This window comes from Schistocerca nitens, chromosome 7, assembly GCF_023898315.1.
Source record: "Schistocerca nitens isolate TAMUIC-IGC-003100 chromosome 7, iqSchNite1.1, whole genome shotgun sequence".
NCBI lineage: Eukaryota > Metazoa > Arthropoda > Insecta > Orthoptera > Acrididae > Schistocerca > Schistocerca nitens.
The window spans coordinates 558,787,687-558,813,911 of NC_064620.1; the positions used below are offsets into that span (position 1 = coordinate 558,787,687).

Below are 26,225 nucleotides of genomic sequence, written 5' to 3' on the forward strand. Positions count from 1 at the left end.
TAGGCTATGGTTGCACATCCAGAACTCATTACTCATGCATGGCGGAAACAAAACACACTGATAACTCAAATCATTCTGACCACTTCCCACTGCGCTACTAAGAGCTCTCTGGTAGTGATGGGGCACCCCTGACGCAGCAAGGAAAGCATATCGAGACGAGTGGGGAATAAAACAGCAAAGATTTTGTTTTCACTATTCCTTCGTCAGTGTAACTGGTTTGATGCCTGGTTTGATCCTGCCTCGTGCCAACACTCTCCATCTCACTTATTTGTTGAATGTAAGTTAACTCTGTCCTCCTTGACAACTTTTACCCTCTACAGTTCCCTCACGTTACATGTAAGTGGAAGAAAAAAAAAATATTCTCGCTTGTTATTCCGCATTACGTTCCCCTTCAATTTCTTCTCTCTGGTGAGGTCTTCTCTTCGGGTCTTCACCGTTAGCTGAACACTGATCGGAAAACCAATGAATTAACTGTTTTAGCATTAAATGTAATGTGTTACTTTATAAAGTACATACGTTTTAAATCACACAGTGACTCACAGCCATCGGTTTCCTGTCTGGGCCTTGTAACCATAAGCATGGAGATTAACTTTTTCATTCGACCCCTTTTCTTCAAAAAGTGAAATCCCAAGGAGCACATTAAGAGTGTGTAAGCGGAACGAGTGGACGGAGACCGGAAGACAGAAAAAAAGTTGAATGAGAAGATGAAGAGGAACTGGTGGCTCATTAAGGAAAGTTTTATTTTAACCTTAATGGATGTCGCCTCTGCAAGTCGTGAAGTGCTAAAAGTTTCTTAACGACGAAAAAGGAAAAAGCGCCCCGACTCTCTGTTGTAGTTCTTCCTCGTACGCGCAGCGAGAAGTCTTACAGAATGGAAAAAAAAGACAAATACAGTGGGTTATCCAACATCGGAAAGAATTTTATTGGCTTCCAGACTTAAAATAATTCCACTAAGAGGTTTCCACTTGGCTCAGTCTTCTAAAGCAGTAACAGATTTAGATGACGGAAGTTTGATTATAGAATATGCTGTACGAAGTTTTGTACTGAACAATTGTTTACTGAATTATCGAATTGAGGGTGGTTATTACAGGCCAGTCATACCTCTGTGGTGTCACCGCCAGACACCACACTTGCTAGGTGGTAGCCTTTAAATCGGCCGCGGTCCGTTAGTATACGTCGGACCCGCGTGTCGCCACCATCAGTGATTGCAGACCGAGCACCGCCACACGGCAGGTCTAGTCTAGAGACACTCCCTAGCACTCGCCCCAGTTGTACAGCCGACTTTACTAGCGATGGTTCACTGTCTACATACGCTCTCGTTTGCCGAGACGACAGTTTAGCATAGCCTTCAGCTACGTCATTTGCTACGACATAGCAAGGCGCCATATTCAGTAATTACAATGTATTCTGAACAGACAATATTGTGAATCATGTACCGTCAAGAGCGACGTTCATCATTAATGGATTAAAGTTAAGTATCAAACTAATTACGTCCGCTTTCTGAATTCTAATTCCTTGTCCTGTTCTAGACCTCACGTCAGTATAGTTCTTCCCTCCTCAAGCCAGCCTGCGTGAGCTAAAACGCGTACATTTCGGCCTCCTCTCGTAACACGGTGTTGGCTCTTCTGCCAACACTACACAACAACGGAGAGACCGTTTACGTACACCTATACCACGGGTGCCGACCATCAAATAGAGAAGTTAAATAAACAGAACTACTTACGTTTCATTAATGAGAGGGGTTCTATTGCTTTGTCGGGTGTATTCAGATAGAATGGTAGAACGTAACCGCACGTCGTACAAAATTATGTAATACCGTGACATATTCATTGCAACGAAATTGTTACTGCAATCAAAACTTCTCATCGTATTCTAACGTTCTGTCAGATCATTTCAACACAAAATTATTATTTCATTTTTGAAACAAGGTTTCCACTTTGCAGGTGATTTAATTTCGAACATTAACCCAAATCATATGACCACGAGTCTTCATTTCATCGGATAGATGTAGAACAGTAACAGTGTGAATACTTAACTTCGTTGTTGAATAAAGACGGTCTGTGTTCTTCGACGTAAATTAATTGCCCGACAACGTTTGCTTGCGTCTATCCGTTTACAGGGCCACAATTATTGAACTATATGAAACAAAATCCTCATAACTTCAGAACGGTTTGAGTTAAGACTTTCGAACTGCAGGGTTGGCCGAGGGGCGTGATGCGAATTAGTATGCGGATGTATGGTTTGGTTTAGATACGAAGCCCTCTTTTATTTGGATGGATTCGTCAATAAGCAAAATTGGCACATGTGGGGGACTGCGATATTCCTTGATGACATGCTGACTATCGACCGGTACGTGAAGGGTTTGGAAAATTATTTCATCCCCATTATACAAAGTGATAGTGATTTCGACAAGATGTGGTTCATACAAGACGGAACTCGACCCCATCGATGCCGGAGAGTGTTTGATGTCCTGGAGGAGCACTTTGGGGCACACGTTCTGACTCTGTGGTTCCCAGAGGACACACGCATGGGCCTCGACTGGTCGCCATATTTTCCAGATATGAACAGATGCGACATTTTTGTGGAGCTGTATGAAAGACAAGGTGTACAGCAGTAATCCCAAAACCATTTCTGAGCTGCAAACAGTCATTTAGGAGTCATCGACAGCCTCGATGTTCCAATGATTCAGCTGGTCATGCAGAATTTCGCTATTTCTCTGTGCCACATCATCGCCAATGATGGCAGGCATATCTAACATGTCATAACCTAAATGCGAATATCTCTAGTGACGTTTATATGTTGAATAAGTGTGTGCACGCCGCAGTTTGTAACTAATTTACTCTTTTCATACTATTCATTAATTGTCACCCTGTATTTTCTTCAGGTGCAGCGGATACATTCACAGAATCTTATCAAACTTCGATTCCCATTTTACATATCACAGCATCATTGATAATTGCCGTGTTATCACTTTAACAACCAGTTGCTAACTGTTGGGGTGGGGTTTGGGGAGGGGGTGATGGGGAGAGGGGGAGGTGGCGGGTAGCCACCGTTGAATGAAGTAACAATACAGGTCGGGAATCATTACTAAAGATTAATGAAAAGCACTTCAGTTGTATTGCTGTACGTTTACTGTGTTACGATCGGTTTGCGTCTTACAACAGCTTTAGGTTTCCGAGTTGTGTTAAAATCTGGAGTGGTGCTCAACATGGTCATGATTATTATTAAAATAATGTCTTTAGTTATTTTATAATTAAAAGTTACAAATATTCAAGTGAAACATTATGCTTCATAAGGAGGAGGAAATGGTTTTGTATAAGCCAAATTTTGACAAAATCAGATTTTATATGCCAAATTTCCTAAAATAAATCCATCTAGCGATTACAATAAGCAAATTAATGCTAAGGTGCTTAGTTCTTAACATTTACAGAGGCTTCAACAAGATACTCACATTATTTGCTACTTCTAATTATGCTATAATCCATGTTAATGGTTGCTATCTACAGAAACGTTTACGATTTCATTAATAAGACTAGACCTTGCTGTTTTTTCTAGAAATATCTATTCGTTAACTTTAGTGAGTTCTATTACCGAACGTGGATACACGAAGCTACAAAGTATCGTCTTTTTTAAATGAAACAGCTATAGTACTAGGTTAACCCAAAAGTAAGGTCTCCTATTTTTTTATAAGTACAGAACTCTGTGTGGCCGTTGGTCACACTGTTATGAAGAGTGCTTCAAGCGCTGTGTGTAAACACGCGCACGCCGCGCTGACGGGTTCAGTCTTGGCTTGCCAAGCCGTTGAGAATGGAGCTCCCGTTGGATGTTACCGCTAAGTGTGAACTGCGCGCAGTTATTCAGTTTTTGAACGCAAAGGGCATTCCACGACTGAAATCCATCGCCAATTGACAGAAGTGTAGATTGAGTCGTGCATTGATGTCAAAAATGTTCGTGAGTGGTGTAGAGAGTTTGCAGCTGGTCAGACCGAAATTCACGACGAACAAAGGAGCAGGAGACCATTAATTTCTGAGGAGGCAGTGTTGAAGGTTGAGCAAAGCATGCGTGAAGATTTACCTTGGTTCCTGAGGTTTCCCGAAGCACCGCTCACACAATTTTAACGGAAACATTGAAATACTGGAAGGTGTGCGCAAGATGAGTGCCACGCATGCTGACTGAGGACCACATACGGCAACGAGTTGATGCTTCCCGCGAATTTCTTCCCAGCCTTGCAGCCGAACAGGACAACTTTCTGGACTCAAGTGTCACAGGTGACGAAACCTGGGTATACCACTTTATACCTGATGCCAAGCAACCATCACGCCAGTGGTGGCATCCTTCTTCGCCAAAGCCGCGGAAATTTAAAAGTCACGACAACCGTTTTTTGGGATCGGAAAGGTGTATTGTTGGTCGACTTTATGCCCACAGGGACCACAATCATTGCTGACCAGGTACTATGAGACTCTGAAAAACTCAAACGGGCAATTCAGAACCGGAGAAGAGGAATGTTGAGCAAGGGCGTACACATTCTACATGACAACGCTCGCCCACACATCGCTCGGCAAACCGTTGCTCTCCTGCAACAGTTTCAGTGGAACATAATCACCCACCCACCCTATAGTCCTGACCAGGCGCCCAGTGACTATCACCTATTCCCTAAGTTAAAAGAACATTTGGCCGGAAAGCGATTCAGCTCCGACGACGTGGTGATAGAAGAGGTTCATGATTTTCTGAACAGCATGGTGGAGAGCTGGTATGACATAGGCATACAAAAACTGCCTCAGCGTCTACAAAAATCCATCGAAAGAAATGATTATGTCGAAAAATAGCTAAATGTTCAAGCTGTAAACTGATGTAAACCATTGTAGAAATAAACAGGTCTACGTACTTATAAAAAAATAGGAGACCTTATTGTTGGGATTACCCTCGTAGCTTTCATTTACTGAAGATTTAGTTACTCTAAACAACGTTAGACAAAGAATAATAATTGAGAACACAAAATTAAATATAAGATAATCTTTTAAGATATATAATGTATCGTGTAATATGGTGAATAAGACGTAACGAGGCGTTTTTCTCACCGGACGCATTTCGCTTTATTGAGGTAAAGCACCATCAGCGGACGCAATTTTCCTTCGTTTCTCGCCTACATCAGGAAATGCAACTGTTAGCACGTCTTTGGTTTCTTCCTTCATTAGATGCTGATACTTGTAGTCTCATTTTCCGCTGCTTTGCGGAACTATGCATTTCTTATCTTTCTCACAGAATAATTTTTCGTACACGATTTTTACTATTTGTCTGTGTACTTCTAAGTGTTTATTACCCTCACGAAATGTAAAGCAACTACGGACAATATGGCCATATAAATGAAGGTGTATTGTATTCCTCAATGTACGTATCTCAATCTGTTACATTCCAATATCCTCTGTGGATGTACGAGGCGTATTCCGAAAGTAAGGTCCGATCAGTGGCGAAATGGAAACCACAGCGAAAATCCAATAAAGCTTTGCATAAGTGTGTTGGACAGTGTCTCTAGTTTGCCTGCTGATCGTGTCACGTCTGTCTTTTCAACTCTGATCGCACAGTGAGCAGATAAAGATGCCTAGAAAACAGTGTATCCCACCAACTATGAGTGCCTGTGAGAGATTTCGCCTGATTTGATGCAGCCCGCACAGCACAACTGTCATGCATTTTCTTCTGCATGACAGTTTTCGGCCGCACTCTGCAGGGGCAATGAGGATACCCCTGCAGCGTTTTCGATGGGAAGCGTTTGATCGCCCTCCTTACAGCCCGGACTTTACTTCCCCTGATTTTCACCTCTTCTGACGTGGGCCGCAGACTATGACGTCAACGTTTTGCCATAGGCAATAAACTGCAGATGAGCGCAGAGAATCGGCGAAAAGTGCAGGGGGCTGCTTTCTATGCCGAGGGTATTGGAAACTGGGTACAACACCACGACAGATGTCTCAGACGAAGCGATGACTAGGTAGAGACCTGTCTGGAACGTGTGGCTAGCTATTGCATATAAAACACTTTTGATTTTCACTGTGGTTTCCATTTCGCCACCGATCCGAACTTACATCTACATCTACATTTATACTCCGCAAGCCACCCAACGGTGTGAGGCGGAGGGCACTTTACGTGCCACTGTCATTACCTCCCTTTTCTGTTCCAGTCACGTACGGTTCGCGGGAAGAACGACTGTCTGAAAGCCTCCGTGCGCGCTCGGATCTCTCTAATTTTACATTCGTGATCTCCTCGGAAGGTATAAGTAGGGGGAAGCAATATATTCGATACCTCATCCAGAAACGCACCCTCTCGAAACCTGGACAGCAAGCTACACCGCGATGCAGAGCGCCTCTCTTGCAAAGACTGCCACTTGAGTTTGCTAAACATCTCCGTAACGCTATCACGGTTACCAAATAACCCTGTGATGAAACGCACTGCTCTTCTTTGGATCTTCTCTATCTCCTCCGTCAACCCGACCTGGTACGGATCCCACACTGATGAGCAATACTCAAGTATAGGTCGAACGAGTGTCTCGTAAGCCACCTCCTTTGTTGATGGACCACATTTTTTAAGGACTCTCCCAATGAATCTCAACCTGGCACCCGCCTTACCAACAATCAATTTTATATGATCATTCCACTTAAAATCGTCCCGCACGCATACTCCCAGATATTTTACAGAAGTAACTGCTACCAGTGTTTGTTCCGCTATCATATAATCATACAATAAAGGATCCTTCTTTCTATGTATTCGCAATACTTACATTCGGGATACGCCTCGTATTCTTTCACAAGATCAATTCTTGTTGCGTTTCCCCCTGGATGGGGCAGGAGCGGGTGGGTGTGCCCTGAAGACGTAACGAAATAATTTTATCTCTGAGACGCACGACAAGAGACGTAAACTTGTAGCGCTTGGTGTGTCTAGATTAATCGGCGGGGACAGACAGGTGAAGCGGCAGGTCGCCGGCGGTACGCTTCGCCTTCGCCCCCTGGATTTAATATCCGCCGGCGCCGGAAGTTGTCGCTGGAGGCCTACTGTTTGAGAGCGGCCCGGCATCCGTGTCACAACTCCACCCAACTCCCTCCTCCCACCTTTGTCGCCCCTCCTCCGCCACCCCTACTCGTCTGTCGTCGTCGACATTCCTCGCAAAGACAGCCCGGCCGGGCTTTGCCCCTAGCAGTGGGAGCGCAGGCAAGACGTCTGAAACAGATATCGCCGAAAACGGATTAAAGGAGAGTTGAGTTTCCGAGGGCTGAAATTTGAAGGCGCGGGCACGCGGGCCTGGGAGTTGAGGAATGTCGATCCGACTACCCCCAGGGGCACTCATATCCCGAGATACTTCCACAAGTCCGCCGCTCTGGACGAAGTTCCGCCGGGCGTCGTGCGGGTTCCTCTCTCGCCATCCACAACACGAGACAGCTGCGGGGTCGTTCCCCAGTGTATTACACCTTAACTGCACTGCGTACCCTAGCCGCAGGAAGCGAAATCAGCAGTCGCATGTCTATGACGAATCATTATACCTGGCACGAAAGTGATACGGAAGCACTTCCTGAGAAAGGAAGAAACGTAAGTTATTCGCAAAGAGAGCGGCACACGTGTGTGTTAATCAAAGACAGAGAGTAACGGGCACCACAGTCTTTGCAAAACTGCATTAGGATGGAGACGGCGGTTGTCACTGAAACAACCGGTTTTCTATTACATCGGATTTTCTCCATGTCAGTTTTCTCTGAATGTTAAACTCGCTCAAAATAATCGATTTCTCAAATAACCGATTTTCCGTTTTTTCCTGTTATTTCCTATAATAAACGTAGAAATCAACAAACATTGAAAAATTTTGACTCTCTCACTTTCGAGGTACATACACTACTGGCCATTAAAATTGCTACACCAATAAGATGACGTGCTACAGACTCGAAATTTAACCGACAGGAAGAAGATGCTGTGATATGCAAATAATCAGCTTTTCAGAGCATTCACACAAGGTTGGCGCCAGTGGCGACACCTACAACATGCTGACATGAGGAAAGTTTCCAACACAAACAGCACTTGACCGGCGTTGCCCGGTGAGACGTTGTGTTTCCTCGTATAAGGGGGAGAAATGCGTACCATCACGTTTCCGACTTTGATAAAGGTCGGACTGTACCCCATCGCGATTGCGGTTTATCGTATCGCGACATTGCTGATGGCGTTGGTCGAGATCCAATGACTGTTAACAGATATGGAATCGGTGGGTTCAGGAGGACAATACGGAACGCCGTGCTGGATCCCAACGGCCTCGTATCACTAGCAGTCGAGAAAACAGGCATCTTATCCGCATGGCTCTAACGGACTGTGCAGCCACGTCTCGATCCCTGAGTCAACAGATGTGGACGTTTCCAAGGCAGCAACCACATGCACGATCAGTTCGACGACGTTTGCAGCAGCATGGACTATCAGCTCGGAGACCATGGCTTCGATTACACTTGACGCTGCATCACAGACAGGACCACCTTCGATGGTGTACTCAACGACGAACCTGGGTGTACGAATCTCAAAACGTAATTTTTTCGGATGAATCCAGGTTCTGTTTACAGCATCATGATGGTCGCACGCGTGTTTGGCGACATCGCGTTGAACCCACATTGGAGCGTGTTTTCGTCATCGCCAAACTGGCGTATCACCCGGCGTGATGGTATGGGGTGCCATTGGTTACACGTCTCGGTCACCTCTTGTTCGCATTGATGGCACTTTGAACAGTGAACGTTACATTTCAGATGTGTTACGAACCGTGGATCTACCCTTCATTCGATCCCTGCGAAACCCTACATTTCAGCAGGATAATGCACGACCGCATGTCGCAGGTCCTGTACGGCCCTTTCTGGATACAGAAAATGTTCGACTCATGCCCTGGCCAGCACATTCTCCAGATCTCTCACGAAATGAAAACGTCTGGTCAATGGTGGCCGAGCAACGGGCTCGTCACAATACGCCAGTCACTACTCTTGATGAACTGTGGTATCGTGTTGAAGCCGCATGGGCAGCTGTACCTAACACGTCATCCAAGCTTTGTTTGACTCAATTCCAAGGCGTTTCAAGGCCGTTATTACGGCCAGAGGTGGTTGTTCTGGGTACTGATTTCTCAGAATCTATGCACCCAAATTGCGTGAAAATGTAATCACATGTTAGTTCTGGTAGAATATATTTGTCCAATGAATACCCATTTATCATTTTCAATTGATCTTGGTGTAGCAATTTTAATGGTCAGTAGTGTAGAACCAAAATATCAATTCAATAGGCAAATAAAAGAAAACTTTGTCCGTCCACCATTCGCTACTTTTCTCGAAAAGTGATAAGTCAATGAATACAAAAAAAAAAAAAAATACCTGTATTCTCCTACTGAATCTAATCCTTTGCAACTCTTCTCACTGATCATGCTGTAATCGAGGATGAGATCACTATTTGGCCAATACCGTAAACGGTGAAAACTGAAGTTGAAGAACTCTGAGTCAATAAAAGTTTTTTGTGTTTGTGACCACATTGTCAGTACGTAAAACTACCGACGTTTCGGTCACTTACAACAGTGACCAAAACGCCAGTAGTTATACATATTCACAATGCGGTCACAAACCCAGAAAAATTTTATTGACTGTGACATTGGCCGCGGAAGCCTATGTTTATACAGAAGAAATCTGTTTTTCGTGTTCATTCGTCCGTTCTCAAGGACTACAAGCAGACAAAAGCATATTATGTAGACACAGGCAACAGATCCTTTTTATTTATATTGAACACTACGAATGGCTGGTTGTTTGGTCGCTGAGGGGACCAAACAGCGAGGTCATCGGTCCAAACGGATTATGGAGGGAAGGGGAAGAATGTCGGCCGTGCCCTTTCAAAGGAACTATCACGGCATTTGTCTGAAGCGATTTATGGAAATCACGGGAAACCAAGCTCAAGATGGCCGGACGCGGGTTTGAACCGTATTAAGCACTGCACCACATCGCTCGGTTACTAAGAACGAATTGTTGTTAAGTTCTTAATTTATTACTTTTACCTCAATTTCTTTCCTCTTTTATGCCTCTACATGGCAGACTAATCTTTCATCTTTTAAAGTAAATGAAGCATTGTACTTCATTTCTAGGTCACTTCGTAAAGTATTTTCAGAATGGAGTTGGTACCATTGTGCAATACAAGTGATGTCAGTCGACGACAAGGAGAATTTACCTTACAGACTAGTCATCTGCACATAAACCATACCCTAAACCACGAAACACGGCAACAGGGACGTTATTGTCTCAGTAATGCTATACCAATTCTTATGCCATTTATTTGCCACTCGTTCCTGTTGCCATTGTTATTAAAATAGCATCGATCTCTTTTACTATTTTCTATAATAACGAAATGTTTTAAACAAATGCAAACTGAACGAATAAAATTTACTCACCATTTAAGATAGATTTATTTAAAAAAGAAAAATTTTGTTACTGCTGCTGTTGCTAATTGACATTTCGGTTTTTTACTTTGTGTTAGTAAAAAATGAAGAAACGCCTGTTAGCCTGTTATAACCGAGACGAGTAAAATATTGATATCGTTTATTCCATTCCCCGCTGCGACGGAAGTAATTTCGGGCGGAGGGGTGGTGAAGAGGGGGGGGGGCGCAGAGACACCATGCGTGTGCCACAGCATGCATTCCGTCAGTTCCACGAGATCTGAAGCCATATCGAGCACGTCAAGTTGCGAAACCTTCATCCCTACACCACCAAAACACTTCCCGCTTGCACTTTGCCTCAGTTTCAGTCAGCTTGCTGTACGTGTGATTTTTTTGTTTTCCTTTTTACGACTACATGAGTTATTCGTTTATTTGTTGTTAGTGTTATTTACTGTGTGGTGCTGAGCAATGTCAAAAGGAAGTTCGTCGAAAGTTATTAGTGGAAAAGTTGGACCTCATTCTCTTGGCCATGGTATTGCCGTAAGAAGACAGTCACGACAAAATAGTTTGTGCTTAAAGTCCCTTTTACACAGCTGACATCCTTCTCTGAACTGACAGCTCGGGGGGCAAGCTCGTCTACTGCAGCGCCCCTGACGTTTTATTCCTGTACTGAATCTCATCTGTGGCCAGTTTCGTTTACACGTCACTGCGAAAATTGGGTATGTTGCGAGAGCTACAGGGTGTTTCAAAAATGACCGGTATATTTGAAACGGCAATAAAAACCAAACGAGCAGCGATAGAAATACACCGTTTGTTGCAATATGCTTGGGACAACAGTACATTTTCAGGCGGACAAACTTTCGAAATTACAGTAGTTACAATTTTCAACAACAGATGGCGCTGCAAGTGATGTGAAAGATATAGTAGACAACGCAGTCTGTGGGTGCGCCATTCTGTACGTCGTCTTTCTGCTGTAAGCGTGTGCTGTTCACAACGTGCAAGTGTGCTGTAGACAACATGGTTTATTCCTTAGAACAGAGGATTTTTCTGGTGTTGGAATTCCACCGCCTAGAACACAGTGTTGTTGCAACAAGACGAAGTTTGCAACGGAGGTTTAATGTAACCAAAGGACCGAAAAGCGATACAATAAAGGATCTGTTTGAAAAATTTCAACGGACTGGAAACGTGACGGATGAACGTGCTGGAAAGGTAGGGCGACCGCGTACGGCAACCACAGAGGGCAACGCGCAGCTAGTGCAGCAGGTGATCCAAAAGCGGCCTCGGGTTTCCGTTCGCCGTGTTGCAGCTGCGGTCCAAATGACGCCAACGTCCACGTATCGTCTCATGCGACAGAGTTTACACCTCTATCCATACAAAATTCAAACGCGGCAACCCCTCAGCGCCGCTACCATTGCTGCACGAGAGACATTCGCTAACGATATAGTGCACAGGATTGATGACGGCGATATGCATGTGGGCAGCATTTGGTTTACTGACGAAGCTTATTTTTACCTGGACGGCTTCGTCAATAAACAGATCTGGCGCATATGGGGAACCGAAAAGCCCCATGTTGCAGTCCCATCGTCCCTGCATCCTCAAAAAGTACTGGTCTGGGCCGCCATTTCTTCCTAAGGAATCATTGGCCCATTTTTCAGATCCGAAACGATTACTGCATCACGCTATGTGGACATTCTTCGTGAATGTGTGGCGGTACAAACTGCCTTAGACGACACTGCGAACACCTCGTGGTTTATGCAAGATGGTGCCCGGCCACATCGCACGGCCGGCGTCTTTAATTTCCTGAATGAATATTTCGATGATCGTGTGATTGCTTTGGGCTATCCGAAACATACAGGAGGCGGCGTGGATTGGCCTCCCTATTCGCCAGACATGAACCCCTGTGACTTCTTTCTGTGGGGACACTTGAAAGACCACGTGTACCGCCACAATCCAGAAACAATTGAACAGCTGAAGCAGTACATCTCATCTGCATGTGAAGCCATTCCGCCAGACACGTTGTCAAAGGTTTCAGGTAATTTCATTCAGAGACTACGCCACGTACTATAGAGTTTCCCAGACCGCAGCGCCATCTGTTGCTGAAAATTGTAACTACTGTAATTTCGAACGTTTGTCTGCCTGAAAATGTACTGTTGTCCCAAGCATATTGCAACAAACGGTGTATTTCTATCGCTGCTCGTTTAGTTTTTATTGCCGTTTCAAATATACCGGTCATTTTTGAAACACCCTGTATATTCCGTGCAGTTTGGCACTGAACGGTGAAAAAGAGGTCATGAGGGACTATCTTTTTTACAGAAAAATCGAGATATAGCAACAAATAAGTAACAAGAAATGATAATAGAGTTTATTAATGACCAAAGGAAAATTCATAATGTACTTTCTTGTCAATGGACGTGTGGTTAACTCTCCGCACTTCTGGGAACTGAAAGAATGGAAAACTGGCCTCCAAACATTTCTGAAAATATATATTTACTTTCTCGAGAAACTATATACTTGGAAACACATCAGAAAATATCTAGAACGTAGCCCTTTTTGCTTCATCCTTTGTATCTTGTAATCTTGCTAAGCTGAAAATAATGTCGAAAATTATTTACTTCGTCAAAAAATTCTGACTCTTTCACTGTTGAAATAATTTTCATTAAACACATCTATTTACGTTCTTATTTATGTGTTGTGTGTTTTTTTCACTGTGTAACGTAAATAACTTTTTGTTTGCACACATTTCATCTATCTTGTAGCGGAACACTGCAAGGAAAAATTTCACGTACTCGTGCAACCTTTGTAGTGTGTCACGAAAACAAAAAACCAAACGGCGTAATGAAGTTGAAGAAGACACAAAAGCACAAAATCCATTTCTGTAGAAGGAGTGAGCACCGTCAGAACAGGTCAACTTCCAGTCTTAGTAGACGCCGTCACAGTTCCCGTTTCCGAACATGCGCTGTGTGCAGTATACTCGAAAGTTTAGGACTTCATACTCGGCACAATATATAGATCATTGACATCACAGACACATTTGCGACATGGTTTGTTGCTGAAGGGTGCCCGTACTTCGACTAGTCGATTTTGACCAGAAAGTCGCTAGTGTAAATCGGTCTATACATGCCTGTTTTGAGACTGAGAAGCTTAATGGTAATCCTCTGCTCACCGTTAACGAGGTAACAGATAGAACACCTGCAGTTTCTAATGTAAACAAAAGCACTTTTGTGAAGTCTGAGTCGCACTGCGTGCGGACAAACGCAGCGGCTATGAGAGCGAGCAGGACATGACAAGCTAAACTGGATACAACCAAGTTTATCTGACTGTTTTACTACTTAACTCTGATTCTGCTGCAAGGATAATAGAAGAGGGCATACAGGTTTGACCTGTATGGGTAAACGATAAGTTGACAATGTGATGGACATCACAGTTAGTGATATTTGTGGGATGTTATGATGTCATATCTCGAAGAGTTAACAGACCGTTATTATGATGCTAATCAGTTTGAGGGGACGATTTTCAGAAACAATAGCGTTTAAATGGTGATTTACTTTTCCGGGTTCTTCATAGCTGTTTCAGAAACGATAAAACTATATCCCTTTTCTCCTACACCACGTTAGTAAACCGTATATTGAACGGGAGCAGATGTGACGATTATCAGAAAAAACAGTGCTCTTGTGCTGTAGCAACGCGCCTGCTAGTCACATCGCAATCAGTTATGGCAACACTTCACGAGATGAGTTGAGAACTACTGAGTTTTCTAGGAATCTAGAAATCTTTCTGGCAGATTAAAACTATGTACCGGGCCGAGACTCGAACTTGGGACCTTTGCCTTTCGCTGGCTATTGCTTTACAGACTGAGGTACCAAACACGACTGACGACCCGTCCTCACACCTTAAATTTGCCAGTACCTCTTCTCCTACGTTCCAGACTTCATAGAAGCTATTCTGCAAACCTAGCAGAACTAACACTCCTGGAAGAAACGATATTGCGGAGACATGGCTTAGCCACATCCTGGGGGATATCAGCGCACACTCCGCTGCTGAGTGAAAATCTCGTACTGGGAGAATCTAGGAATCTAAGAAGAATATACAATTGTGGAAATCAGTATAAAGGGCCGGGTTTCTAAGAAAGTAATAGTACAATGTTTGTAGCGCACGGTGTCGAATTTATTATGAAAGTAGTAATTACATGTAAGACATAAACAATCATGACGATATTACAGAGCTTCTTTCGTAACACGATAAACAAAATAACACGTTTGCATTGTCTCGGTGGAAACTGGTATAAGGCACTCATTTTGCTGTTGTATTATTGAATTGTTAGTACTTCCTCCAGCCTCCGTTCTTCCTAATTACCACAAAAATTCTACTTCGCGTTGATTTTGTTAGGGTTCGTAGTTCTTGCGGGGAAGTGTCACCCGCTCTTCTCGTATCGCACTTTTCAAGTCTCATACTGCCTCAGATTGCCTTCTATTGCTATTAACATGCTTTACAAGTATTGCCGGATGGTTTTCCACAGGGTTCACATCCGGGCTACGTGCAAGCTAGGTCAAGAAATCGGTATCTTTCTCACCAAACCACCTTTTGCTTGTAGCAGAAATATGCACAGGTGCAGAATCTTGTTGAAACATTAGACTTTCGTTCCCTAGGTCCTCATACATTCTAACTGGTTCTGTCTTTAGCATCTCTGTGTACATGTTAGAGTTCATTGCAGTGATGAGTCAAGCAATTCGTGATTTATGTTTAGCGCAGAAGGCTGTCCAAGTTATGACACTTCCTCTAACAAAATTTCTGCTCATTCTTATCTGCTGGTCTGTTCACAGATCGTGCCAATAATATTGAAATCAATCAGGCTCATCTAAACTTATGCTCATCAATGAAGATCACTTCATCCCATTCTGAAGTCCATGACGTATGTGTTTCAGAAAACTCCAAACTAACCTGTTTATATTTGGGTGTTTGAGCAGGTTTCTATAGTCCTTCTTTGAATGCAAGATGTTGTCATTTGACAAAATTTGTTATACATGTATGGCAGTTGAAGTCAACTGTAAATCAGCAACACGTTGAGACGAGTAACAGTTTGGGGCTTTGTTTTGCGCAAACAGCAACCGTTTCGATGCCTCACGTAATTTTCTATTTAGCCTATATTTTACTTTTTGTCAATATCGCGCGCCCAGTCTACTGAAATTACCACCACCATTCTTGGCGATTTTACAATTAGAGAGTCCAATTTCCATGTAAGAACAGATTTCTCCTTTTTCATCTCATGATGTTTTCTGTGTGGAATTGCCACATTCGCGGTTTATGTACACAACAAGCACTGTCACGAATGGTGTTTGTTTCCTATCTGGAGCACATGAGCACACGCTATCGCCACAAATAGACGACTGCCTTTATACTGAGTTCCCCCCCCCCCCCTACCACTTCAATCGTTAATGACTTGTTACACACTGCATTACTGATTTCAAAAGCGATACCATTTGACTGCATTTGTCAGTATACAGGATCTCATTCTACTGCATATACGCTGTGGACAACTATTCGAGCAGACAGTATTAATTTTCCTACTGATATCCACGCCTTTATACTGATTTCAACAACTGTATTTATCATAGTAGGCATTTCGTCTTTTATTTGGCATGAACGTTTTTGTATTTTAGGAAAATTTTCAATCCAACCTCAGCCACTTATGAAACTTCCAGATAATTTGTAATCTAGTTCATGGATAGGGTGACATGTTGTTAGATTGACAAAAGAATGGCGTTAATAGCAATCAAATTTAATTATCCTTAGGTACTTACGGGCTCAGTCAGATGATAAATTATTAGCTTTATCTACAGAACAGTTTTTATAACATTACATAACCTAGTGGTGTTGGACTTGATCCCTTCGTGTGGACTAAATGGAAATACCGTACTCTATTCACTAATATCCTTTTTCTTGTGCAGTTCATCGCCAGCGGAAATGTGTCAAAAATATCTTGTATGTGGAGCATTCTCACTCATTTTTAGAACTAGTCTGCTGAATTCAAACCTGGTCATACAAGTCTTATAAAAATCTATTCGCACGCCATCAAAAAACTGCAACGACAGCTGAAAAAACAATTGAAATATGAACAAAACGCTATCAGACAACTGGCGATTGAGTGTGTATCACGTAACTGATGCCGTAGACATATCAGAAGACAGTATAAGATGGATGGCAAACTTATTGAATATGGACCAAAATCAGAGGCTGGAAAGCATTTCTCAAAAACCATTACATCATTTTAAAGAAGTTTAGCTGGTTTCCTTAGCCGATATGGTAGCATGAATCTGCTTAGTCCGGCATTTCACGCGAGAAACGTAACAATAATGAGAGTCGTGGGTGGAATTTGTTTTCTGTGAATCAGAGAAGGTGCTGTCTGCCATAGGACAAATGATTTAGTGTGAAAAAAGAGCAACTAGATTTTGATTTTTTTGTACCACGAAAATTACAAATGACGGCTACTGAAGTTTTCGGAGCAATTCGATGTAAAAAAAAGGATTGTGAACTGATTTTATTTAAGAAAATTAAGGAAGCAGTTGACTGTCAACAAATCATTATGCCTGCCCACAAAGGCTGTTCCTTTAGCAGAAAGAACAGAGGGAGTACCCTGCCAGTCCCAAAGGTTTCGAGAAAATACAGAGAAGTCAACGTTGTGCTTTAAAGCATCAGCTGTTCTGCATAGTTCCCCCTCACTTGTGTACAACCCATAGAACGTTCATAAATCCATGTCAAACTGTCTTAAATGTCTTTCTTTTGGATGTTGCGCTACTCGTTCGCCACTTGGCTTGAAGGTCTGTTCAGTCATCAAAGCACTGACTTTGCATGTGAATTTCTGAGCTTCATCCTTTGTGACAGGTTTCTGCTACAAACACGAAGCCACGTAACCAGTTTTTTTTTTTTTTTTTTTTTTTTTTCGGCATTCAGAGTCTGCAGCATTGAGAGTCCGCGGAACAAAATGTGCACTATATTTTTCTTCAAAACATTCTGGACTACGTCTGATAAATTTGATTCAACGTTGATAACCCACGGTCGCACTTCCACTACTTAGCACTGCCTGTTCACAGGTGACTGCTCGAATGCGCGTCTATCATTTGTAGTTGTTAATTAAAGCTGTCGCCGTAGATGCTAAGCTGAGGTCGCTTATACACCAGGAAGAAAAGCTGTCTCGGATCTTTACGTGGACGATGTATTTTTATAATTTCAGACTTCTTTTGCGTGCAACGCAACTTAATTGCCCCATCAAAGACTACAATTATTTTGAAAATTACCACATCGTGCTACTTTCTTGGATCTTGGCTTCAAACACTTTCCTTGCTATCTGTTGTTCCATTTTGTCGATGACGTTGACATCGATCATTAATGACGACGTCTTCTCTGCAGAGAGCGATTCTGTGTGGGTCACTGACTAGTGGTGACAAATTTTGGCTCTCGTGAAAAGGGATTTAATGTCATAAATATTTAGAAAATAGTATGAGCGTGTGCAGCTTTTTTCCGTTTCTGCTTGAATTTAGTTGCTCACTACGTCGTTCCTAATGTAGGACACTTGAAGTGTTAAACATTACTGAAGTTACCACACCTCGTCATGAGTGACCGTAGATCTGCGTCTTTGGAGCCCATGTAGTCGAGAATTTTCTCTCAAGAAGTTTGGAGACAAGTATTGATGGTGATCTCACGAAGCTTCTAACTTGTTTCTATGCCTTCAGTCGAAGTCCCGGTAATAACTACTACACCATCAGCCATCACTGATGCATTTACTTTATGTTCTCTCTTCCAGGTATTGAATTCTATCTTGTTTTGACGCTCTTACCTAGTACCAGATTTAACGGGAGCAGGGGCGGTCCGCCGTCTACCATTACACCTGTTTTCATTTCAGAAATTCAGGAACTTCAGCCTATGAGCTTTACTTGAGAGATTTGCTTAAATCAATTATTTTGTTACGCACAGATCGCTGCGGTTAGTCATGTCAAGCACTAGCTCCTCGGTGTGGCCGTGGAGACCTATTAATACTGGCCGTCCTTCGTGTCATACTCTGCCATTGGCCTAATTCGGATGCAGTGTCCAGTGTGTTCAGCGCACCGATCTCGCAGGTGTTGTGAAATTCTCAGATCTTAGAGCCTCTACTTCTTATTCAAGTAGCGTTCTATTGGCGGCACGACGTTGAAAGCCGGCTATTCCAGTCCCTCAATCAAGGAAAAATCTCTGGCCGTTCCAGGAATTGTAATCGAGTCCTCCACATGATATTAAGACGCGATGACCACACACCTCCTGAAGAACACCATCAAGTCATCGGGTTTCATAAACTCAGTAAATGTTACAACTGAGCGGAATTTATTTAGTTTGCAGTCCCTCATCAACCTGGATGGGCTGTTTCATATCCAGCTTGGTTTAGAACGTGGCTGCATTCAGCTTAGTCCCAGCAACAGTAGTGGGACGCGAAATTGAAGCGTCACCCATCCACCAGTGTCAGCCCAGTTTGCAGGTGAATATAAATTTAATTTAGTGTTTTGTTTATGTATTTTTGTAATCTTTGTAATTGTTGTGAATTATCTAAAGTTTTGTATTTATTTTTTATGTTTCATGTACGGAGAGAGCGGCGCAACGAACGGAGACAGCATCTTGACTGCCGGGGCCAGAGAGAAAATTGCTGGCCACTATACGTCGCGGGTCGACAGCCAGAGAGCAACAGAAGATCCTGAAACCGAGTTGTTGCGTCGTGCTTCTAAAGACTGAAAAAATAAGAATTTGTAATGTTTCTACAACAATGACATCATAGAAAGTTTAATCTTGTTGTAAATGTTCAGTCCTATCTTGTCAAGGCTCAGGTTCACGTCTAATTGTAGGAAGATAATAAACTAGTTGATGCTACTAAAGTTTAAATACGTGTTCCAAGAATTTATTTATGAAGAATTATCTTAATGAATTACGATTTTATTTCACAAGATTATAAATTTTGACAACGTTCGTCGCGAGTTGAGTCTTGAAAGTTATTCAATGTGGTTCTAATATTTATTAAAGCAGAAAACTTGCATTAATATAATTTCCGAGAAGAAACAAACGACATCTAAATTGGAAAAAGTTTGCGCAAACCAATTGGACTGAGTGACGTAATTCTGCGCATATGACTCAAATGATGATGTTTTAATTACAGTTTCGTTTAAGAACTATTAAGAGACAATTTAAAAAGAATTTAAATAATTCTGAAGTGTATTGTAACTGACGTAGGTGACGATGTCTGCACATGGTCATACGTCAAAAAAGAAAATCATTTATACAAAACTTACGTCGTTACACTGCACAACCTCGCACGGATCCCTAGTTACTAATATTTTGGAGGTGAGTTACTGACCAGAACACGCCCTCCGCAAAACTGAAAACCCGAAAACTGAGCTCAGATCCGTGCTATTTGAGCTATTTTTAATTAGTGTACGAGACAATAGGCGCCAAAAAACCACGAATATACAGTTTCTGTAAGGCAGGGAAGTCGATACCTAGTTTGATACACATGATGAAACAAGATTAGTATGCTCAGACGCCACAGTCCGATACCTTGTGTTCATACCAAAATTTCGTCCCGAGAACATTTTCAGTGGAAACTGGCAGTTTCGTACCATTGTAATCCTATGAACGACTAGTATCTTCATTCAATACTCTGTGTCCATGCTGCCCAGTTAATGCAGTCGGTAGAACTCTGCTTTAGAATATGCGAGTTCATTTCTGTTTTTCTTTTTTTTTTGTATATCTCATGCGGCTACTATTTTTTTTTTTTTTACCCTGGGGTGACAAAAGTCATGGGATAGCGATACGTACATATGTAGATGGAGGAAGTAGCACGCCCACTTCCGGAGATGTCATTTGTACATGATTCGCGTGAAAAGATTCCCCAGTTGATTATCACCCCACGACGGGAATTAACAGACCTTGAACGTGGTTGGAGTAAGATGCAAGCGACATTTTATTTCGGAAATCGTTGGGGAATTCAATTTTCTGAGATTCGCAGTGTCAAGAGTGTGCCGAAAATACCATATCTACATCTATATCCATACTCCGAAAACCACCTGATGGTGTGTGGCGGAGGGTACCTTGAGTACCTCTATCGGTTTTCCCTTCTGTTCCAGTCTCGTATCGTTCGTGGAAAGAAAGATTGTCGGTATGCCTCCGTGTGGGCTCTAATCTCTCTGATTTTATCCTCATGGTCTCTTCGCGAGATATACGTAGGATGGAGCAATTATTTGCTTGACTTCCTCGGTGAAGGTATGTTCTCGAAACTTCAACAAATGCCCGTACCGAGCTACTGAGCGTCTCTCTTGCAGAGTCTTCCACTGGAGTTTATCCATCATCTCCTTAGCGCTCTCGCGATTACTAAATGATCCTGTAATAAAAGCGCGCTGCTCTCCGTTGGATCTTCTCTATCTCTTCTATCAACCATATCTGGTACGGATCCCACACCGGTGAGCAGTATTCAAGCAGTGGGCTAACAAGTGTACTGTAACCTACTTCGTTTGGTTTCGGACTGCATTTCCTTAGGATTCTTCGAATGAATCTCAGTCTAGCATCTGCTTTACCGACGATTAATTTTACATGATCATTCCATTTTAAATCGCTCCTAATGCCTACTCGCAGATAATTTATGAAATTAACTGCTTCTAGTTGCTGACCCGCTATACTGTAGCTAAATGATGAAGGATCTTTCTTTCTATGTATTCGCAGCACATTACACTTGTCTACATTGAGATTCAATTGCAATTCCCTACACCATGCGTCAATTCGCTGCAGATCCTATAGCATTTCAGTACAATTTGAATTGTTATATCCTCTCAGCGTCATCCGCAAAACGCCTCAGTGAACTTCCGATGTTATCCACAAGGTCCTTTATTTATATTGTGAATAGCAACGGTCCTACGACACTTCCCTGCGGCACACCTGAAATCACTCTTACTTCGGAAGACTTCTCTCCATTGAAAATGACATGCTGAGTTTTGTTGTCTACGAACTCTTCAATGCAATCACACAATTGGTCTGATACTCCATATGCTCTTATTCTGTTCATTAAACGACTGTGGGGGACTGTATCAAACGCCTTGCGGAAGTCAAGAAACACGGCATCTACCTGGGAACCAGCTTCTATGGCCCCCTGAGTCTCGTGGACGAATATTCAGATATTCAGGCCAACACCGGCCAACACAGTTGCCTCCCAAAGGCCAACACAGTTGCCGATGGCGTTCACTTGACTACCGAGTGCAGCGACTTTTCCTTAGAGTTGGCAGTGCTAACAAACAAGCAGCACTGCGTGAAATATCACAAAAAGCAGTGTGGGACGTACGACGAACGTAGGTAAGTGTAGTGAAATTTGTCTCTAATGGCTACGGCAGCAGAAAACGACACGAGTGCCTTTGCTAAAAGCACATCGGCTGCAGCGCCTTTCCTGAGCTCCTGACCACATCCGTTGGCCGCAACACGTCTGAAAAGGAGCGGCCTAGTAAGATGAGCCCGATTTCAGTTGATAAGAGCCGATGGTTGGATGCGAGTGTGATTCAGACCCCACGAAGCCATGGATCCTAATTGTCAACAAGGTACTGTGCAAGCTGGTGGTGTTTCCATAATGGCGTGGGCTGTGTTTACATGGAATGGGCTGGGTCCTCTGGTCCAAGTGAACCGATCGTTGTGTGTAATTTTTATGTTTGTCTACTGGGAGACAACTTGCAGCCAAACAAGGGTGGAATTCTTATGGATGACAATGCGCGATGTCACAGGGCCGCAGTTGTTGGCCAAATGGGTCAAATGGCTCTGAGCACTATGGGACTTAACATCTATGGTCATCAGTCCCCTAGAACTTAGAACTACTTAAACCTAACTAACCTAAGGACAGCACACAACACCCAGGCATCACGAGGCAGAGAAAATCCCTGACCCCGCCGGGAAACCGCAGTTGTTCTCAACTGGTTTGAATAACATTCTGAATGGTGATTTGACCACCCAGATCGCCTGACATCAAACATTCATGAGTCATAGTCGAGAAGTCAGTTTCTGCACAAAATCCTGCACCGGCATCACTTTCGCAGTTGTAGTATCCTGTAGAAGCAGCATGAGTCAATATTTCTACAGGGGACCTCCAACGACCAGTTTAGTCCATGCCACGTGGAGTTACTGCACTACGTTGGGCGCTAGCAGGTCCGACTCGATATTACGGTTCAAATGGCTCTGAGCACTATGGGACTCAACTGCTGTGGTCATAAGTCCCCTAGAACTTAGAACTACTTAAACCTAACTAACCTAAGGACAGCACACAACACCCAGGCATCACGAGGCAGAGAAAATCCCTGACCCCGCCGGGAATCGAACCCGGGAACCCGGGCGTGGGAAGCGAGAACGCTACCGCACGACCACGAGATGCGGGCTCGATATTACGGAGTAGCCAGTGACTTCTGTTACTTGATTGTACAGGGTGATTCAAAAAGAATACCACAAATTTAAAAAGGTGTATTTAATGAAAGAAACATAATATAACCTTCTGTTATACATCATTGCAAAGAGTATTTAAAAAGGTTTTTGTCACTCAAAAACAAGTTCAGACATGTTCAATAGGACCCCCTCCAGTCACTCGAGCAATATCAACCCGATACTCCAACTCGTTCCACACTCTCTGTAGCATATCAGGCGTAACAGTTTGGATAGCTGCTGTTATTTCTCGTTTGAAATCATCAATGGTGGCTGGGAGAGGTGGCCGAAACACCATATCCTTAACATACCCGCATAAGAAAAAATCGCAGGGGGTAAGATCAGAGCTTCTTGGAGGCCAGTGATGAAGTGCTCTGTCACGGGCTGCCTGGCGGCCGATCCATTACCTCGGGTAGTTGACGTTCAGGTAGTTACGGACAGATAAGTGCCAATGTGGTGGTGTTCCATCCTGCTGAAATATGAATTGCTGTGCTTCTTGTTCGAGCTGAGGGAACAGCCAATTCTCTAACATTTCCAGATACTGTAGTCCAGTTACAGTAGCAACTTCGAAGAAAAAGGGACCATCTTAGCATCAACTGACGCTGACGCCTAGTCAACAGCGCCTCAAGCGAAAAATGTACAACTAAATGAAACTTATTAGCTCCCTTAATTCGCCGACAGACAGTGCTTAGCTCTGCCTTTTGTCGTTGCAGAGTTTTAAATTCCTAAAGTTGTGGTATTCTTTTTGAATCACCCTGTATTATTCCTCTTTTAAAAGCGTATTTTGTCTTTAAGCGTTTACTCTGCTCCCCTCCATGCACTTTTACGCCTCCGGTCCAGTGTTAGGATTGCTTACCTTTCCTTTAGGTTTACACCTTCTACCAAATAACAAAAACACTGGCTGCTCCAAATGAATACCGTACGCACGATTAACATCTCCACACTGCTGTTATAGTTATTTCTGTCGCATGACAGGTAATTTATTTTTAACTGCTTATGAATATGTTGTGATACATCACCGACACCGCACCACGCAGAATGCGTCCCCAGATTGGCAGTAAACCATGTGACGGCTCCGCCAGTATGCGGTCGTCTTCGTCTTGAAGCTTCTGGCGCTGCAGTCCGGAACCGCGGGACTGCTACGGTCGCAGGTTCGAATCCTGCCTCGGGCATGGGTGTGTGTGATGTCCTTAGGTTAGTTAGGTTTAAGTAGTTCTAAGTTCTAGGGGACTTATGACCTAAGATGTTGAGTCCCATAGTGCTCAGAGCCATTTGAACCATTTTTTTTTCGTCTTGAAGCAACATCTTCTGTTTCACGAGCAAGTAGCGCCCCCTTAGTCCCGGGATAAGAAGACGCCACAACGAGACCTTCCGAGTTTACTATAGTCTCATCACTGTTGACGATTCCAAGCGACAACTGCGGCACGTGCATGCGCGTGCTTTCCGTATGAAGAAAATGTATATCCTGCAAAATAGTGTCTCTATTGTCACTCACCACTAGCGTCAGCAATGACAAATTGAGGCGTGGCGACTTATATTGCTCCTGTCTAGAGCCTGTGTATCCGGAGAATGACTCATGCGTGCACAATGACAGATGGTCTGAAGTGGGTCCAGTCCAGTACGTAGCTCTGTTTTCATCTGCTAGAGGACAGTAACGGACAGGACTAAACAGAAAGAACTATAATGTAGTTAAGAATTTTTACCACCAGAGCACAGTAGCGCAAAGAGACATTCAAGAAAAGGGTCAAGAGAATGTTCTTGTGAATTGTTCTGTTTATTTCTTGGAGGCTTTTTGTTTCTTTACGTTCGTACAGTTTTGTATATGTTTTTCGTAATGTGAATGATGCGTGAATGTGGTCTGAAGTAATTATGTAGATCATTGTTCCACTGATGAACGCTGTACGAATTAGTGTGAGAAAGTTTTAAGGCAGTGTGAATGCAGACGACGGGGAATTTTGCATCATAATATTTTAAGTAAGGTAAAAGGAAAGCTGACCCGAGTTCAAATGAAAATAATTATAACGCAAAGTATAAACAAAATATCAGAATGTTAAATATTTATTTGGGGATAATGTACAGTTCTAAAGTGAGTTATTCGTTGATTGTTTAGTCATGAAAAGCGCGGACTTACGCTGGAGAATAATGTTTCTCTATTAGCCTTAAAGAAAACTGACCAATCAGAACGGAGTATTCTTCCAGCGTGGAGTTATAGATTGCTTATAGCAGTCTAAGAAGTCGGAGCCCAGCCTTTCACTGGTACGATCGCGTGTAGTATGAACTCCGTAGGAAGTTATAATTTGCCGGTTTTAGTTGCGCTACATGTTTCGAAAGTGATCTAAAGCGAAGGCATATTTATTCAGATGTGTTTCTTAGAAAGTACGGCTGGCCGAAGTGGCCGTGCGGTTACAGGCGCTGCAGTCTGGAACCGCAAGACCGCTACGGTCGCAGGTTCGAATCCTGCCTCGGGTATGGATGTTTGTGATGTCCTTAGGTTAGTTAGGTTTAACTAGTTCTAAGTTCTAGGGGACTAATGACCTCAGCAGTTGAGTCCCATAGTGCTCAGAGCAATTTTTGATTTAGAAAGTACGGATCTTTTAATAATTTCGTGTATGAGAAAAGACAGTAACTCCGCGTGGCTTATTGAGCAGATCGGGGATTAAAACCTTGAGTGCATTAGACGCCGATAAACTTGATAGTGTGGCGAGCATTTTCATTTAAGAACAATTCGTGCTTAGTGGCTGTTCAGATTTCGGGAAATACGTTACCACGATCTTGCTAACGTGAATGAAAAGGTTTGTGCATGAATGTCTTACGTAAGATTAGCACGGGGTTGGCAGTGAAACTGTACACCTCAAGGTTGAGAATACACCGAAGTTTTACCAATATTTCCACCTTTCATCAGAATTAAGACCTTCTCTCGATTCTTAGAATAGTTACGTTGTATGCAGTCTGGGTCGATTTGCAGTATGGTAGGTTTCTGCTTGGCTTTCCTACCAGCGATCTGCTACAACGAGTTCACAGTTAGGTGCAGGTAATGGACGAACGCAACCGCGCCGCCGCAAATTCTCAACAAACGGAATAGAAAGTCACTAAACAACTCACAACAATCACGTTTACTGCTCGCATTACGTGCTGCATTCACAGCTGAGAACTCAGAACACCACTCAACGCTGACTGGCTGTCTTAGAACGTGTGACGTAGGTGCGTAGAACAAACCCAAACTCGATCACCATCGTCCGTGACTCCAGCTACAGTAGTCTACTCAAGGAATCAGACGAAGCCTGATCTGCGTTCGTGGTACTGTGATTACTTACTAGGGCTAGGCCCTAATTATGGACTCTCTTGGGTCTGCTGT

The 26,225-nt window shown here is 43.2% G+C and overlaps 1 long non-coding RNA gene across 1 annotated transcript in view; it reads right to left on the minus strand.

Moving 5' to 3' along the window:
* The window catches only part of LOC126195376 (uncharacterized), a 2,074,073-nt gene that overhangs the window by 1,762,384 nt on the left and 285,464 nt on the right, over window positions 1-26,225 (minus strand). The window lies entirely within an intron of this gene.